A 19,480-nucleotide genomic window follows, 5' to 3' on the forward strand; every position below is an offset into this window, starting at 1 on the left:
CCCACTTGCCACAACTACTGAGCCTGTACTCTAGAGCCCGTGCTCCGCAATAAGAGAAGCCACCGCAATGAAAAGCCCGTGCACTGCAATGAAGAGTAGCCCCCGCTCTCCGCAGCTAGAGAAAGCCAGTGCACAGCAACGAAGACCCAATGCAGCCAAAAATAAATAAATAAAATAAATAAATTTTTTTTTTTAAAAAAGCAATTATTCCACTAAAAAAATACAACAAACCAGTCGGGGAATTCCCTGGCGGTCCAGTGGTTAGGATTCCTCACTTTCACTGCAGAGAGCATGGATTCAATCCCTGGTCCTCAGGTCCCTGGGCTCTCACCTGCCCCCCAGGGAGGCTCCCTCGCTTAGAAGTGTCCCCACAGCAGGGTACGCAGAGATCTCTCCTGACACCACAGGGGCTTTGGGGGTTTCAGAGGAAAAAGCAATGAAACAGTTGTGATCATGCCTCATGAATTGTAAATGTAATATTGTCATGACTTCACAGAAATCCCATGTTGTTCTCAGTAACGATTGTTTCTTTCAAGGTGGAGCATTTCCCACAAGGACTCCATTGATCAGATTGATGTACATAACATTCGGCTAACGAGGTTCATCATGGTTAATGTATTTTTCACACCATTGGCTTGTTTATGTTGATCAAATTTGTAATCTATGTTATTGCTTTTGGGTTATAGTCTACTCAAGTTCACTTTTTAAAAAGGATCAGTGGCTCAAAAGTGTTCACTGAAGCATAAAATAGTGATGGAAATAGTGACATATGTCCTACAGATAAGAATAATCTTATGAACACACAAAGTACCTATGACTCCAGATAATGTAGAATGTCAGGATTTACTGAGTCAAGCAAATCTGCAGGTGTGATGATTTTACACAAAGTGGTTGAAAATTGAAACTGAATAGGAGGTGCCACAATGGATATCTGACAACTGAATTTGATTAGATCAAAGCTCACTGCCCAAGACCTCCCTGCAAAGTTATAATTCCTGCTTGGAGGATACCGCTGAGGCTTTTGAGTCATTCAACAAGCGAAGACAGTGACATTCTTATCAACCAGTGGAATTTTCCCAGAACAAGTACAAAAAATGCTTTTCAGGACAAAACTGATTAGTTTCATTGGTAAACACAGAGTAACTGTTATTCAAAGTTTTACTTATTGAAGAAAAAAACAGGTACATGTTACATTATTGTTAAGAATCTCATAAACCTACAAGTTAATCACATGTTCTATGCTCAGAGAGAAACAAAATGAACAATTAACAAGAGTTTTATCCAGGATCTTATTGTACAAATATTAACAGTCTACCATGTGACAGAGCATTTTCAATTGCAAAGGTGAGCTGTTGATATACATGTTGTATACATACACCAAGAAGAAAGCCACAGAGATGCTTCGTTCTCTGTGAAAACAAAGTGAAAAGACACTTCAGGGGGTGGGCTGTTGACTGAATAGATGGCCAGGTATCCACACTGAAGGAAACGTGGGGGAAGCAGTGAGGAAGGCTATTGCTCTGGAGATGAAGGAACTGTCTCTGAATGTCTGTCCACGCTCCATCTCCTTCCCAGGGAGCTGCCTCTTGGTTTTGCTTTGGTTTGGGAAGATATAGTGAAAACCACACACACAATCAACTTGTGGCCACTGCATTTTCATCCTGCCATGCAAAGAAATGGGGAAAGAGTGAGATTCCTGAACTTCAGACAATGGATTGAAACCTGTAAGTAATTTCATGACTCTTGACAGCTGAACATAGCTGAAATACAAGGATTTTTTTTTTTTTTTAAAGACATAACACAAAGATGCGATCTGGAGAGAAGCTAACATCAATAACATTTGCAAGCTGGAAGGCAGATGGATGAGGCGTTACTGGCTGGAGGACTTGAGGAAACTGAGGCCTGGATGAACTTAAGCCTCAGGATTCTCAGAAGGCTGCACTTACAGGTGACTCGGGTGTTCCTGGAAATAAGGGTGAAGGGAAAGTGGGCTAAGGGGGCAGCTGAGTGGGCACTGTATGAGAAAGATGATCCCTAGGTGCCCTCCCCACTCCATGCCTCCAGCTGAACCCAAAGGTTGTCTCTGTGGAGAGGCTAAAGCAGGATCACCTGGGGGAGGCCAGGTCCAGCAGAGGGTGCGAGCACCATACCAAAAAACAACCAACAGACACAACCAAAACAAGAGATTTTGTGAATATACTTCTAATAAGTGCGGACCAACAGCCCCTTCCTCCACTCTGCATTCAACTTTCTCCAGCAGGGAGACTCTCACCTCCATGCCAGAAAATGGAAATCTTCTCTAGGGAATCTTACCAGCCCAGGAAAGACCTGGATACTCATGTCAAGGGATTCTCCCCAAATGGTCTACCAGCCCCATCAATGCATGCAGGGCTTCCTGCCAGCTTTTTGAGACCTCGTTCTTATTCGTGAGCAGAAAATAAAGATCACCAGACATGGGAGCCCTGCCTCTATCTTGGAATTTAGGGGCCAAAACAAACAGAAAAAGGGGGGGGGGGTGGTATGTTGGGAGAAGAAAACTTCAAAAAAACAACCACAGTATCTTCAGAGGGTTAGGAGAAGGTATCATAGGAGAAGATATCATATCATGAAGCAAGAAAGAAGGACATGAAAAGGAACACTCAGAATAAGAACTGTTCATATATGCTAAATCTGTGTGTGTGCGTGCACGCACACACACACACCAGCGTTAAGAGATAAAGTGAAGGAAAATGCTCCAAAAAGCATATGAAAAAGACAGCCAGATAAAAAACAAGAGAGAAAAGGTGAACAGAGGGTACGTACTGCATCCCAAAGAGAAGTTCTGTTTTGACACACTCTTAAGATTTGAAGGTTGACCATCGTGAGCAGAAATTGCAGAAAATAGAAAAAATGCAGAGCAGCGCCCTGCCCTGATCATATTTCGCTGGATTGCCTTCTCTGGCCCATGACCTCGTCCTACTAGATGCCCCACCTGGGATGAATGCTCCCTTACCCAGGACTTGATCATGACCTTGCCTTTGACTCCCCCTAAGTGTTCTTGAAATGCACTGGGAAGCCAAGGCTGGACAAGGACCCCAGCTCTGTGCAGGTTGTTTCCCACTGAGCCTGCATCTAATGAGGGCAACACCAGTTTTTCCTTTCACAGGTGCCTTGCCATTTTGTTTTCAAAGGGGAATACTACTGTGTTAGAGATACATGAATCTGTGTAAAACCACAGAGAACAACAAGAACTGAGGTGATGGTCACTCGAGGCTGGAGGAGGTGGTCCGTTTGGAGAGAGCCATCCACGGGTTTCTAAGGTTCTGGACACGTTCTGTTTTCACCTGGGTGTAAGTACATGCTGGTTCCTTTTATTTTTATTCTTTAAATAGTACACATAAATTCTACACCCTGTTTTCACACTCAAGAATACTAGATGTTGAAAGAAAATTATTTGTAAATGTTTTTGAAGTGAGAAGATTTTTCTGTCTTCCATGTGTTGATAATGCCAGTTTTACTGCTTTAAGTGGCTGCTCGCAGGGTGTCCTTGCTGTATAATCAGTCCCTGCACAGCTTGAACGTGTACATCAGGACTGAAAACTCAGGTTATACATGAGGAACATGCAGTATAGGCTTAAGTCCAAAGTGTGGTACAATTGGCTAAATCGCTGAGTTGTTTTACTTTTCCTCACTTTTTCCTGAAAAAGTGAAAGAAATCAATGGGGTGTATTTTAGTATCCTTTAAAATCACATGCAAGAGAACATGAAGAAATGCTTCTCAGAGTCAAATACAACTGGAGCATGTATTGGCAAGTTGTTTGTTCTCCTTGGCTGAGATGGTCAACTGTCCAGCTCTGGAATGTGACGTGGCAATAAGAGGAGCCTTCAGAGGGATGTCGCCCCATCTTGCTTCCTAAGATCATAAGCCACCTGACAGGACCCGCAAACATGAGCTGTCATTTCACAAGACCTACAACTGGGAGCCAAGGTTTTCTATTTAACAGAAATACTGTCAAAGGAAATCTGTTGGATGTGGAAACAGACCTAGTGTCCAAGTATCATCATGATTCCTGGGGGAAGATTAGAATAAGAGCATCTCCTCTCACACATAGGAAAAAATAGTTTTTAGGTCATATTTTTGCTTTAAGAATTGTGATAAATATTTTCTTTTCATTAGAATTGTGTGATGACCCCCCTGAATGGATCAATCAGAATGACTTGGAGGCAGGTTAAGAAAAAAATTCCAACTGACACTAAACAGGGAAAGTGTACACGTATGTTCATAGCAGCATTGTATAGCCAAGAGGTGGAAGCAACCCAAGTGCCCATCAATGGATGAATGGGTAAACAAAATGTGGTATACACAAATGATGGAGTATTATTCAGTCTCAAAAGGAAAGAAATTCTGACACATACTATTACAACATGGATCAACCTTGAGGACATTATGCTCAGTGATATAAGCCAGTCACAAAAAGACAAACACAGTATGATTCCACCTATACGAGGTAGAGCATTCCAATTTATAGAGATAGAGAGTAGAATGGTGGTTGCCAAGGGGTAGGGGAAGGAGGAGATAGGGAGCTGTTTTTCAATGGGTACAGAGTTTCAGTTGTGCAAGGGTGAAAAAGTCCAGGAGATTGGTCACACAACAATGTGAAATACTTAACACTACAGAACTATACACGTAGGTTATGGTAGTAAATTTTATATTATGTATATTTTGGTATAATTAAAACTTTAAAAAGAGGGAAGCAAGTTGCAGGAGAAATCTATTAGGATGCTTTCATTTACATAAAGTTCAAATACATGCCAAAAAGACAATATGTCATTTAGGGATGCATGCACATATAAGAAAACTGAAGTAAAAAAGAGAGAGAATGCTAACACAAAATTCAGGAGGTCGGTTACTTCTGGGAGTGGGGAAGGCAGAAGATGGAATTGAGGATGATACAAAGGGCCTCAGTGGTGTTCCTGACATTCTATTTCTTAGGCAGGGTTTTGGACTTGTGGAATTTCATAATTATTCATTCCCATTTAACTCTGACATGCTTTGTTATGACATAATTTTTATATTATACCTACTCTCTTTTAGAGAAGAGCTCTTTTAGACTGTTTAGACATTAACTTGTATCATATATCTGCTGTTCTTTTCAGCACCTACCTGTGATCATTACCAAATCAGTGTTAATTTTTAGATCAGTGCTGTCCAATAGAATAAGAATGGAAGTCACTTATGTGATTTTAAATTTTCTAGTAGCCGTATTAGGAAAAGTAAAAGAAACAGCCAAGATTAATTTTAGCATATCTTAATGTAACCCAGTACATCTAAAATAGTATACTTTCAGCATGTTACCAACATACAAATCCTGAGTGAGATATTTTTGTTCTGTTTTTCATACTACAGAACATCTCAATTTGGACTAGTTACATTTTAAGCACTCAATAGCCACACAGAGCTAGTGGCTACCCTATTGGAAGGCACAGATTTAGAAAACACTTCAAAGAGCAACTAAGTTCAACCAGTACTACCCATAACACATGTACCTAGGAGAATGGATGGCACTGTCAACAGCCATGTCTGATTTCATGTAAACACAGGCCATGAGAGTAGTTTTGACGGCCGCTGGGCCAATGTCAACTGTGAGACCAAATCACTGTTGATTATAAAACGCATCCTACTTTTCAATCATGTTAAAACATGAAGTTGACACAATATAGTAGTTGTAATGCAATGACCTGTGGTGTGGGGACTAGTTATTATTACAAAACCTAAGGATGCTGTAGGGAGATAGTGGTGGAAGCATGGAAGAAAGTGAACCTGGATTTTGAATGTTAGACTCAGGGTGAATGGCTTACCAAAGGCTGCTAGAGCCTGTGGGAGCGTGGGGAGGGTCTAAGAGGCTTGGTGAAGCCAGACAGCAGGAGAGCACATTCCCACGAGGCCTGAGCCTAATGGCTTCTGGTATTCTGATTTCATCTCTTCACGTTGTACCCCTGGGGGGGTATATGTGTTGGAGAGCAGTTTGCAAACCTTCTCTCTGTGAAACCCCTTCCTGGCCCGCCCCCTAGGTTTTTCCTTTGTTGTTTTGTTTTAGTAGTAGTTTTATACTTAAACAAGTAATTCTTTTACTGTCACTATATTGTGTTCAAGAAGGAGAGAACTCTCTATGACCAGTTTTCTATATCAAAAAATATTCTTGAGAGTAGGAATTGTTTCAGATGTTGCTTCAGTATCCTCACAAGGGCCTATCACGTGACCGAGTACATTAGTAACTCCATTGATACACGAAGACATAGGTTTATCTTTCTTTCCCGTATACACCACTTTCTCTTCAAAGCAGGAAGTCAGCCATGTCTCTAACAATGTCTAATTGTTTTGACATTACAAAAGGGACACATGCTTACTATTAAAAAAAAATCCAAGCAAAATGCAAAACGTTAATAAATAGTAAAGAACAAAAGCTCCCCATTCATTCCCTTCCTACTCATTCTCTTCTGTTGAAATTTTGTACATGTCCTTCCAGATGATTTGCTATGAATTGACATCTATGTATATATATTCACTTTAAATGCAAATATATTTTCTCTCCTACATAAAATACACATACAGTTCTTTTTTTTTTTTAACATCTTTATTGGAGTATAATTGCTTTACAATGGTGTGTTAGTTTCTGCTTTATAACAAAGTGAATCAGCTATACATATACATATATCCCCATATCTCCTCCCAGCTCTTTTTTTTAATGTGTGGAATCATATGGCACAATTAGCATTATATGGATAGAACATATTTTAACAATATGTCTCTCCATATGGCTGCCAGAGTGCCCCTTTAAAAATGTAAGTCAGATTCTGTCACAGAGGCTGCGATGGCTCCGGGTTTCTCTCTGAGGAAAGCCAGCTTCCAAAACCCTGAGGACACAGAGCCCTCCTCCCCCTCCTTTCTGCCCCCTTCCCCTCACTTCCTCACTCCCGTTTCTCTTGAAACCTGCTCTTCCTTCAGGCAGCCAACATATGGCCTCTGCCCTGGCTTCTCTCCATCTGGAAGGTTCCCCCCAGTTTTCCTCAAGGCTCACACCCCCTACAAGTCTTTGCTCAAATGGTACCTCAGTGAGCTCTGCCCTGACCACACTATTAAGTTACACCTGGCCCCCCAGCACTCTCAATCCCCTTGACCCTGATATATTTTATTTCCTTTACAGCACTTATGACTTTCACACTTATTAATTCATTTATTATATATATGATTTTCTGTGTGTATCCCCTGTATGGAAACTTCCCAAGAACAGAAATCTTTGTTTTCTTTGACAATGTATACCAAGGACTTAAACAGTGCCTGGGGCATAACTGGGGTCCAATAAATACGGATAAATGGGGCTTCCCTGGTGGCGCAGTGGTTGAGAATCTGCCTGCCAATGCAGGGGACACGGGTTCGAGCCCTGGTCTGGGAAGATCCCACATGCCACGGAGCAACTGGGCCCGTGAGCCACAACTACTGAGCCTGCGCGTCTGGAGCCTGTGCTCCGCAACAAGAGAGGCCGCGATAGTGAGAGGCCCACGCACTGAAGAGTGGGCCCCACTCGCCGCATCTAGAGAAAGCCCTCGCACAGAAACCAAGACCCAACACAGCCATAAATAAATAAATAAATAAATGCCTTTCATTAAAAAAAAAAAAAAATACTGGTAAATGTCTTAGAAATCTTTCCTTATTATATGCACACACAGTTACTTCATTTGTCTTTCCTAAGGCTTAGTCCAGTACCTGACACATTGTAAAGTATTTGCTGAATTAAGGCATACCATAAATTAAAACCAAACAATCAGTCAAGAGAGGAAGGAAGGAAGGACGGAAGGAAGGGAGGGAGAGAGGGAAGGAGGGAGGAAGGAGAGAAAGATATTGAAAGAAAAAGTTATAGGAAGCATTGGAGGCAAACTTCCAATGAGCGCCACCTGGTGGCACAACAGTACAGTCAGTATCCCTGGGCAAAAAAGGATGTTTAATTGTGTGAATATGATAGAGTAATATTGTTAAAGCCACACATTAACACGGTCATTATAAAGGGATTTCATGTGAATATTTTTTTAAGAAGCATAGTCTGTGGAAGAAGAATTACTCAAGGAAACAAGACAATTTTATAATAAAAATTTTCCACAGTCTGGAAGAAAATAAAATATGGGCTCTGTGAAAAAGAGATCAAAAAAGGGATAAGGCAACAGAATATATTGAAAACAAGAACAAAGAAGTCAAGATTATAAGAAGATGATATAGAAAATAAGCAGTAAAGAACCAACATACATATACTAGGTGTTACTAAAGAAGAAGACAGAACAAAATACTAAAAGGTATAATAAACTTTTAAACTTTGAGAAATTAAAGGCCCATAATAATTTACTGGGACTCTGAAGAACTAATAGAAAATAATGGAGGTGGGCTTCCCTGGTGGCACAGTGGTTGAGAGTCCACCTGCCACTGCAGGGGACATGGGTTAGAGCCCTGGTCCGGGAGGATCCCACATGCCGTGGAGCAGCTGGGCCCGTGTGCCACAACTACTGAGCCTGCACTCTAGAGCCCGCGAGTCACAACTGCTGAGCCCACGTGCCACAACTACTGAAGCCTGCACACCTCGAGGCCAGTGCTCTGCAACAAGAGAGGCCACGACAGTGAGAGGCCCATGCATCACAACGAAGAGTGGCCCCCACTCACCGCAACTAGAGAGGGCCCACACACAGCAGCAAAGACCCAACACAGCCATAAATTAATTAATTAATTAATTTTTTTAAAAAAAGAAAAAATGATGGAAGTGGAACCATATATCATCAAGGGAAGTAATAATAATTGCAAACATTTATAGTGCTTACTATGTGCCAGATGCTGCTCTGAGTCCTTTCATATATTAACTAATTTGGTCTTCATAATAATTCTATGAATAGATGTTATCATTAGCCCTGTTTTTAAAGTAAGGAAACTGAGACATAAGTAGGTCAAGAAGACAGTTAAGACTCCAGAATGGCAAAGATAAAATCATTAAAATTATTTCATGTTAATAGAGCTGATGGAAAAAGAGGCAAGCCTATGGGCTTCCCTGGTGGCACAGTGGTTGAGAATCTGCCTGCCAATGCAGGGGACACGGGTTCGAGCCCTGGTCTGGGAAGATCCCACATGCCACGGAGCAACTGGGCCCGTGAGCCACAACTACTGGGCCTGCGCGTCTGGAGCCTGTGCTCCGCAACAAGCGAGGCCGCGATAGTGAGAGGCCCCCGCACTGCGATGAAGAGTGGCCCCCGCTTGCCGCAACTAGAGAAAGCCCTCGCACAGAAACAAAGACCCAACACAGCCAAAAATAAATATAAAAATTTAAAAAAGAAAAGAAAAGAAAAAGAAAAAGAGGCAAGCCTATATAGAACATTTGGGGGAATACCCATTGATTTTCTTTTTTTTTTTAATTGAAATATAGTTGATTTACAATGTTGTGTTAGTTTCAGGCATATAGCAAAGGATTCAGTGTTATATATTGGGTGGGCCAAAATGTTCATTCGTTTTTTTCCGTAAGATGGTTCTAGTAGCACTTAGTTGTTTTTAACTTCATTCGAAACAATTTTGTTAGATTGTATGCGACAGCTGTCATATCAGCGTGCATTTTTAAAAAGACATCAAAATTGATGAATTTTTGTGTAGCCATTTTAATATTGAAGACGGAAGAAAAAAAGCAACATTTTCAGCATATTATGTCCTTATTTCAAGAAAGGTAAAAATGCAACTGACACACACAAAAGGATTTGTGCATTGTATGGCAAATGTGCTGACTGATCAAACGTGTCAAAAGTGGTTTGTGAAGTTTCGTGCTGGAGATTTCTTGCTGGACGATGCTCCACGGTCAGGTAGACCAGTTGAAGCTGCCAGCGACCAAAGCAAAACAATAACTGAGAACAATCAGCGTTATACCATGCGGGAGACAGCCGACATACTCAAAATATCCAAATCAAGCGCTGAAAATCATTTGCACCAGCTTGGTTATGTGAATCACTTTGATGTTTGGGTTCCACATAAGTTAAGAGCAAAAAACCTTCTTGACCATATTTCCACATGCTATTCTCTACCAAAACATAACGAAAACGTTCCGTTTTTAAAATAAATTGTGACGGGCGATGAAAAATGGATACTGTACAACAATATGGAACGGAAGAGATCGTGGGGCAAGTGAAATGAACCACCACCAACCCCACCAAAGGCCGGTCTTCATCCAAAGAAGGTGATGCTGTGTATATGGTGGGATTGGAAGGGAGATCTCTATTATGAGCTCCTTCTGGAAAACCAAATGATTAATTCCAACACGTACTGCTCCCTATTAGACCAACTGAAAGCAGCACTTGACGAAAAGCGTCCAGAATTAGTCAACAGAAAACGCATCATCTTCCATCAGGATAACGCAAGACTGCATGTTTCTTTGATGACCAGGCAAAAACTGTTACAGTTTGGTTGGGAAGTTCTGATTCATCCACCATATTCACCAGACATTGCGCCTTCGGATTTCCATTTATTTTGGTCTTTACAAAATTCTCTGAATGGAAAAAATTGCAATTCCCTGGAAGACTGTAAAAGGCACCTGGCAGAGCTCTTTACTCAAAAAGATAAAAAGTTTTGGGAAGATGGAATTATGAAATTGCCTGAAAAATGGCAGAAGGTAGTGGAACAAAAGGGTGAATACGTTGTTCAATGAAGTTCTTGGTGGAAATGAATACTGTGTCTTTTATTTTTACTTAAAAAGCCAAAGGTACTTTTTGGCCCACCCACTATGTATATATATAAAATTCCGTGTGTTATATGTATATATAGAGAGAATTGTATATATTCTTTTTCAGCTTCTTTTCCATTGTAGGTTATTACAAGATAGTGAATATAGTTCCCTGTGCTATATTTGTTGGTGGCTATCTTTTTTATATATAGTAGTGTATATCTGTTAATCCCACTCTTAATTTATCCCTCCCTCCACTTTCCCCTTTGGTAACCATAAGCTTGTTTTCTATGTCTGTGAGTCTATTTCTGTTTTGTAAATAAGTTCATTTGTATCATTTTTTTAGATTCCATATATAAGTGATATCATATATTTGTCTTTTTCTGTCTGACTTACTTCACTTAGTATGATCATCTCTAGGTCCATTCGTGTTGCTGCAAATGGCATTGTTTCATTCTTTTTTTATAGCTGAGTAATACACACACACACACACACACACACACACACACACACACACACACACATATGTACCACATCTTCTTTATCCATTCATCTGTCGATGGACATTTAAGTTGCTTCCATGTCTTGGCTGTTGTAAATAGTGCAGCTTTGAACACTGGGGTGCATGTATCTTTTCAAATTAGAGTTTCTGTCCAGGAGTGGCCCATTGGTTTTAATTTTGATGAAATCCAATTTATCAATTTTAAAATGTTTCTGCTTTTGCTCTTAGTGTTGTATCCAAGAAACCATTGCCTAATCCAAGATCATGAAAATTTACTCTTATGTTTTCTTCTAGTTTTACAGTTTTAGCTCTTACGTTTAGGTCTATGGTTCATTTTAAGTTAATTTCTGTGTATGGATTGAGGTAGGGGTTCAACTTCATTCTTCTGCATGTGCATATCCTGCCGTCCAGGCAACATTTATTGAAAAGACTATTCATTCCCCCACTGAATGGTCTTGGCAACCTTGTAAAAAATCAGTTGACCGTAACTAGACCCTCCCTAAGTAAGTTTTAACTTTTTCTTTATATCCATTTCCTGTTCTACTTTTTGCTTTTGTTTCCCACAAAAGCTATTGAACGTTGTGCTTCCTTCAATTTCATCTTCAATTCTATTACATATTTTTTGAATTATATTTTTATTTGGATTGGCATAAAAGAGAAGGAATGTTAAATCAACATTCTGGCTGATTATGTGGGAAGTCAGAGTGAACAAGCCTCAAGGAAGAATGCATGGAAGCACAGAAAATTGTTTCAGAAATAAGTGAATTGGCCCAGCTGCCTTATAGTGACACAGAAATATGGTTTCTAAATGATGAGAAAGTGTTAGGAGAAGATTGTAGATAGTCTTTGTAAATCTGGTCAGGAATTTTATATCTTATCCTAAAAGTAATAAGGAGCCAAGTTTGAAAAATGAGCTAATGAATGGCTGGATAAAGAGGTGATTTAGGATACGTTATAAAAAAGTAAAAATAAAAAATAAAGTAAGGGCAAGGAAACCAGAAGATGACTGCAATAGTCCAAATCTGAAATCAATCAGGTGTTTTACTAGAATCATTACAATGCGTTTGGAAAGAATAAGGAAGATATTTTTAAAAAATCATTTTCAAAGCGAAGGGGCAGTTAAGAGTTGAGATGGATGAAAATGAGGACTGTAAAAACAACATTAGAACTGATGATTAGGAAGTCACTTTTGCCTTCAAGTATTCAATTTTGGTTCATCAGTCAGGGTGGAAGCTAAATGTCATAATTGTGAAGATTAGATCATGAGAATATTAAAAATAGCAAGTACAGAGAGGTAAAAGAGAGAGAAAGTTTGAGGGTTAGTGGTAGGATCGGAGGCAAGAGAAGTTGTGTTTTTTCCCCCAAATGGAAGAGATTTTACTTGTCTGTAAAGAAAGGAAGGAGCCATTGGGAAACATGAGACTGAAGATAAGAGAACAGTAAACAAAGAGGAGAAAAAGTTGTTTCCCCGTTGAAGGGAAGGGAGGAAGGGGAACAATTTCAAGAGTTAGGAAGAGGATAAAATATACCACTCTGGATGGGATAGACAGTTACCACTAGATGAGCAGAGAGAAGTTGGGTATGATAGCAAGTGGAGAGGAGGATACCACTCAAGAGTTCCTGTGAGACGCCCTTGATCTTGGCAAAATTAGAAATGACCGTAGGAATTTCCGGGAATAACAAAAGATGAATAGAAGTGCTGAAGAGCCCCTGCAAGGGCTCCCTCCAGTGGTGTGAATCTGTAACAGGCCGTTGGCTATGTTTTCATGGCTTTTCCAGGAACTCTCTTCATGGGAGGCTGCGTTAAATGGCTAATCCAGGTTTAGGCATCGACTTGGCTCAGGGAAAGAGTGAGAGTATGTTAGTGAAGTCAGCATTCAACTGGATAAAAGCATCGTTGGCTAATGTTCTGTTGTAGCGTTCTGTGTCCTGACCCTTCAATGAGACGGAGAGGTCCTTAACAGCAGTTGGGCAAGAAAACGTCTTGTCTGTTGGTAATGGGAGAAGGCAGCTCTCCCGTGGTGGGCGACACCCCGGAAGACAAGTCATGGCTGACCACGAGACCCCAGACGTTTTAGACGAAGCAGGTTAGAGAAATAGTTTCCTTTGCAGGAATTGTCGAAAGGAAAGCACAGTCAAGTCGTATTTTAACTGGTTGGGGATGGACACGTCTGTGAAGCCACTGCCCAAATGTAGAAAAGGGGGGTAGGCGTGATGCATTATATTGTCATTGTTTCCCACCCCACCTCCGGCAGTGCCGCGAGGCTTGCAGGATCTTACTTCCCGACTAGGGATGGAACCCGAGGCCTCGGCAGTGAAAGTGTGGAGTCCTAACCACTGGACCGCCAGGGAATTCCCTGATTTAAAAAATAGATAAATAGATAGATAGACAGACAGATATAGTGGACTCAGTAGTGACAATAATATATTTAGATATATATGTATATTTTAGACATACAGATATAGATAGGTATTTTCAAACAATAAATAGATATCCCAGAATGAGTATATATTCAAATATATATGTATATATTCATTCTGGATTTTCCCACTTTGCTTGGGAAGGATGAAGAACCTAGTTGTTTTTGCTTCATCCCCAAACACCAAATGAGCATTCTGGGTTCATCTCTGATACTCATCCCAGTGACCACAGTCACCAATCAGGATACAGTGATGCCCAGGAAGATCTTTTCCCACATACTTTCCCCTATCTACCAACCCAGATTCACTGGAATAATTCAGACCAAGAATGTGAAATATCATGGGGTTTATCTGTTATTTATTGCTATATAACAATCCACTCAAAATTCAGTGTCTAGAAACAACTGTAATTCACTATGTGCCATAACTTTGGAGTTGGCTGGCTCAGCTGGGTGGTTCTTCTCCATCTGGATTCATCTAGAGTTGCTCATGCAGTGGAGGTCATCTGGAGGCACCAGTGGGGCTCGTGATCCAAGATGGCCTCATTTATGTGTATAGGGACTGGTGCTGGCTTTTGACTTCACCTGGTTTCTCCAGAAGGGTAGCTGGACCTCTCTTCACCGGGTGGCTCAGGCTTCCCAGAGTATGAAGTGAAGCTGCAAAGCACCTCAGTGCCTTGACTTATGCTGTCAGTCAAAGCCAAGCACAAGGCCAGCCTAGGGTCAAATGTGGAGCAGACTTCGAAGACGCCAATTGTAAAGGTTCTATGGCCATTTTTAATCTCTCACAAAGCGATTAAACAAAAATCCCATCTGTAAAGTGCTTACTGATATAGGTGGCCCAATGCAAATTATTTCAAAACATTAATTGTTGTTGTCATTATTGTTAGCCTTTTTCTCCTGAATAAAAAATACTTTTTCTGGATAAGGAGGTAGGTGAGTTGTTCTTCAGAGGAACTGAAAGTTGATCAAAAAAATATATATAAGACCAAAAAATATAAAAAGTCCATATAGGATTCTTTGAACCAGTATTAAATGCCTGAATATACATGTCATGTAAGAATTTGAGGTGTTTCAGAGAAAAGGTTTGGTCGAAATGTGATTAATTTGACTGACAGAGTAAGGAGACAACAAAAGAAAAAATTTAAGGGTATAAAATTAGAAAGTGTCTTACAACCTTCCAAAGACTTAAAGAGTGTTACCTTTCTCTCTTGTATTTCATCTAATTTTTGATCTTTCATTTGGTCTTCCCTTATTTTGATCTTTTAGGAGTCAGAGAATAAAATCCCAGTACAATGTTCCTCAATAGAGACACAGATCCAAGTAAAGATGACATGGCAGCCGAGCCTCGGACATGTTCGGTATGTATTCAGGGTACAGCACACTTTATATTCAAGAATGGTACAAACTCCAACTATTGAATACACAGTGGCATGGTTGGGGGCCATCGGAAACACAAAAATTTCACTCCGGTGACTTACCCTTTGTTGTTACAGCAAAATGCAGCACTTCCCGGCAGGTAAGCATGGGTGCTAAGGTGTTTTCACAATGATGGCAATGTCTTTGAAGGAGCCCTGTGCCAACTTTAGCTCCCTTCCTATCTGCTGCTCTTGGAATAGAACCAACCATGACTGAAGGGAAACTGCACTTGGGTAAGCTCAAACGCCCCAGGTGTGGGATCTCACTTTGGCCTCCTAGGCCTTCCAATCAAGGGCCTAAGAAGCCTGTTAGAAGTAATAGGATTAGTAGGCAGAATACTCTAGAAATAGGATTTTATTCCTTCAATACAGGATTTTAGACAGAGAAGGGTACTCTGAGGGAACACTTCCTGTCTTTTCTGCCAGCAACTATTTTCAAACACTCCACAAACCTATTTGCTTTGGTAAAATATTCCAGGGAATAAGGACAATTACAGCTTCCTTTTGCTGCATTCCTGAACATTCAAGCCGTTTGGACACCAGGATGAAGCTTTGATATCTAGATTAACTGGCTCCCTTTCTTCCTTAAAAGAAATGTAGCCTTACTCAAAACAGAGGTCGCAAACTGCCACAGCGGTCTCTCTCCATGGTCACTCATGGAATTTTAGAGTTGGAAAGATCTTTAAAGACATTAGACTCCAAGTCTAACGGAATCCTTTTATAATGCAGGCTTAATGATGTGACAAAATAATACCCTTTGGGGGAATGTATCTGAGATCCAACCCTCTGTTCTCTGTTCCACATTGCCACGATTGATTTGGTTTAGTTAGTTAGGCAAAGATATCTTTCAAAGATATAGATGTTTCTGTTTGTATCGTTGTTGTCCTATTTGTTCTAGGATTTGTGGGTCTACAGACAATGACATTTTCATCCATATCATGACTTCCCACTTTTTTTCCTATAGCTGCCAGAATTATATGCATTTGTTGAGCATTTTAATAAGGAGAACAAGAAATCGAATCTCCTAAAAACCCACTGTATTTCACCTAGTGAAGCACAGAAAATCCTCAGTCAAAACCTGAATGGAACCAGCAGAACTGATGGGAGAGGAGAGGATTCCCAACCTGTTTTCACGTGCAAGGTGGTGAGAAAAGAAGAGAGGCCAGAATCTATGACTGAACTCCTACACCACAGCTTGCTGACCAGATCCCTCTCCCCAGTGGAGAGACTCTCCAAATCCCAGAAGAGAATCTCTCAGTATGGGATCCCTCCGCCCGTGCACACTTTTCCTTATGAGATTCTCATGGATCACTCCAAATCGATGTCACTGGTCGCCATACGGAAGAGGATTCAGAGCACCGAAATACTGTGCAGACTGGGCATTCCGACTATCTCGCCAGAAAAGTTTATCTTTGAAGATAAAGTTCCTAAATACTTATTAGTCGATCCAGGTAATCTAAACAGATGAGGCCGCATGGAAGAAAATGAGTGAAATCTGACTGCAAAATTTACCTAGGTTCCTAGAGCCCTCGACCCAGGGGAATCTTGCAGTTCTGAGGTTCAGGGCTGATGCCCTTGCTGCCTACAGTGACAAGGGGAAATAGAGAATAGGGAATCAAACACTTGAGGGCCAAATCTCAGATTCATCCCTGAAAGGGTGTATTATTTATACGCGGCACTTAAGCATTTATAAAGTGAGCCAGTTAAACTTGGACTCACTATTTGTTTCCAGTTTCATGAAGTAAGTCAAGTATTTATTGAGTAATGGTTTTTCTTAAGTATCTTGCCTTAACTGCAATTGGAGGTTTTTTTTTTTCCTTCTTTTTAAATTATTTATTTATTTATTTATTTATTTATTTATTTTATTTATGGCTGTGTTGGGTCCTCGTTTCTGTGAGAGGGCTTTCTCCAGTTGCGGCAAGCGGGGACCACCCCTCATCGCGGTGCGCAGGCCTCTCATTATCACGGCCTCTCTTGTTGCGGAGCACAGGCTCCAGACGCGCAGGCTCAGTAATTGTGGCCCACGGGCCCAGCCGCTCTGCGGCATGTGGGATCCTCCCAGACCAGGGCTCGAACCCATGTCCCCCGCACGGGCAGGCAGATTCTCAACCACTGCGCCACCAGGGAAACCCCCAATTGGAGGTTTTTAAAAATATTTTTTCATGAACCTTTATCCTTTCCTTATTATTACATCTCTGTCAGGGCTTTCGAAATGACACAAACAACAAGAGGAAACTCTTCATATCTGATTCTTTCCTTCTTTCTCTTTTTCTTTTTTCTTTCTTTCTTTCCTTCTTTCTTTCTCTCTCTCTCTCTCTTCTTTCTTTCTTTTTCCATCCTTCCTTCTTTATTTCTTCTTTCCTTCCTTTCTTTTTTAAGGGAAGGTGTGAGGGAACTCTGAGAGAAAGAGGGTATGATGGTGCTCTGAATGAGGGAGGGGGTGAGGAAACTGAGTAAGGGAGGGTGTAAGAAATCTGAGCGAAGGAACTCTGAGTGAGCTGTATCTGAGTTTTTAATAGGGAGGCACCCATATAAGGTGAAAGACCATACAGAGAAAGTTTAAAATGTTATAAAACATGATGGTGAGTTTTAACAAGGACAGGGTGTCTTCTTCCTAAGGTCTCCATTTTCCTTGCATAAGCAAGGGAAGTAATATTTTGTCATTCTGCATAGCTATAAAAATAGATTAAATCAATGATAAAATATTTGATACCCTCTGCAGTAGGTTCTTGACTCAAGACCAGCAAATGTTTTGACACCACCGTTTTTATATTAAAAGTAGTGTCTGAAGGAACAAATTTAAAGAAATAGACTTATTACTCTGATCATACTTGGTCCAAGATGCTGGAAAAATCTTTGCTGTAATTCCCTACATTGATGTCTTGACAGAGCCTAATTCAGGTCTCAAATTCCTTTGATAGAGTCACACTTAGTATCTTATGGAGCCCAGGCAGAAGTGGAAATTAGGAAAATTGTAGGAACAGCCTAGACAGTCCACAAATGTACATAAGTAAAGTCTGGGACTGGGGAGGAAGAAGCATAGAAAGTGTTGAGAATCAGTAAGAATTGGCAAAAAAAGCTTACTAAAGAAGTGCTGAAGTGCTGATGTCTGATAGGTCTGGAACATTTATGGCTTTGCCACCCACATGGGCCAAATTTTCCTTTCTTCCTAGTACATGGATTGCCTGCTGTCTACCTAACCTCTGGAGTTCTCTCATGTGCCCTTTCAGACTCTGTGTTGAAATCGCTCCTCTGCCTCCACGACCTCATTTCCTGAGATTTTGGAGTTAGAATCTCTGGGACATGTCCTGTCTATTCAAGGAATATGCATGAAGCCAAGTAGGCATCCAGATGAGGAATCTCCAGTAACTCCTTTGGTTTAATTGTAACAATTCGTCTTTTGCTATCATATATTGCCTAGTATTACTATTATTGTATCAGCCAGCCAGTCCTTAAAGTATTCTCACTTCAGAAGAACTTTAGGACTCCTGATATACCAAAGAATATTCTAGAACATATCCTTACTAGCACCAAGAACTGGGGGAGGAAAAGGGAGTGGGTGCCACCATTTTGTTCTTCTCGTATCATATGGGTTGCTGTTGCTCAGGATCAATCCTATAGGACCATGTAGGTTAGACATGTGTTTGACCAAAAATAACAGGAAAAATCAGCTAAGAGTTGTTTTTCTATTTTTCCGTCTGGAGGCAGACAAGGGTAAGAACAAGGCTTTTTGATGTTGTAAAGAATCCATGCTCCCCCATCTTTTTATGTGTGGCTTTTGTCTTCATGGCCAAAAATGTCTTCTTCACTTCCAGGTGCTATGGACATATTCCAGGGAGGAAGGGGAGCTAGGAGAAAGGGCCACATTGGCTACTTAGAACACCCCTCCTCAGGTGACCTCTCCCCACATCTCCTTGGCCACAGTTGTGTCCCATAGCCACCACTTACTGCAAGGAAGGCTGCTCAATAGAGATCCGAGCTTCCCACCCTCTGAGGAGAGGAAGGCAGAAAAGGATTTTACTTGGTATAGAGTGAGCCAACCTATAGTGTCCACCACAGATCATGACATAAAGCTCTTCACTGATCAAAATCATCCATCCTATGGCCTTGCCAAATATCCCTGTCCTTCCTGCTATGCCAGGCCTGCCAAGGTCTTGTCAGACTCCCTGAAACTTGGCAGCTGGGCCCTAGGGACAGACTGTTGAACACCATGGCCAGGTCTGAACTCAAGGAACAGGCCCTAGGCCCAGTCTCCTACTTCAGGCATGTGTAGAATATACAGAAAGACTTATAGAAAGACATACCACGTAGACTCAGAGAAATTCAAGCCCTTCCCAGGGATGGAGACCTGACTGGGACAAGGGCAGTATCTGGGTCAGAGGTGACCTGCTCAAGTATCACCACACAGGGAAGATGGTAGAGTCA

General features: G+C 41.0%; 1 long non-coding RNA gene across 1 annotated transcript; it reads left to right on the top strand.

Moving 5' to 3' along the window:
• On the top strand, positions 1-19,115 carry LOC309633034. The gene is made up of 2 exons (XR_014247260.1): positions 1-16,859; positions 17,198-19,115. It is a non-coding gene; the product is annotated as an uncharacterized lncRNA (long non-coding RNA).
• Positions 19,116-19,480: the final 365 nt, after the last annotated feature.

The sequence above is a fragment of the Balaenoptera borealis genome, assembly GCF_965194805.1.
Source record: "Balaenoptera borealis genome assembly, chromosome: 8".
Lineage (NCBI taxonomy): Eukaryota > Metazoa > Chordata > Mammalia > Artiodactyla > Balaenopteridae > Balaenoptera > Balaenoptera borealis.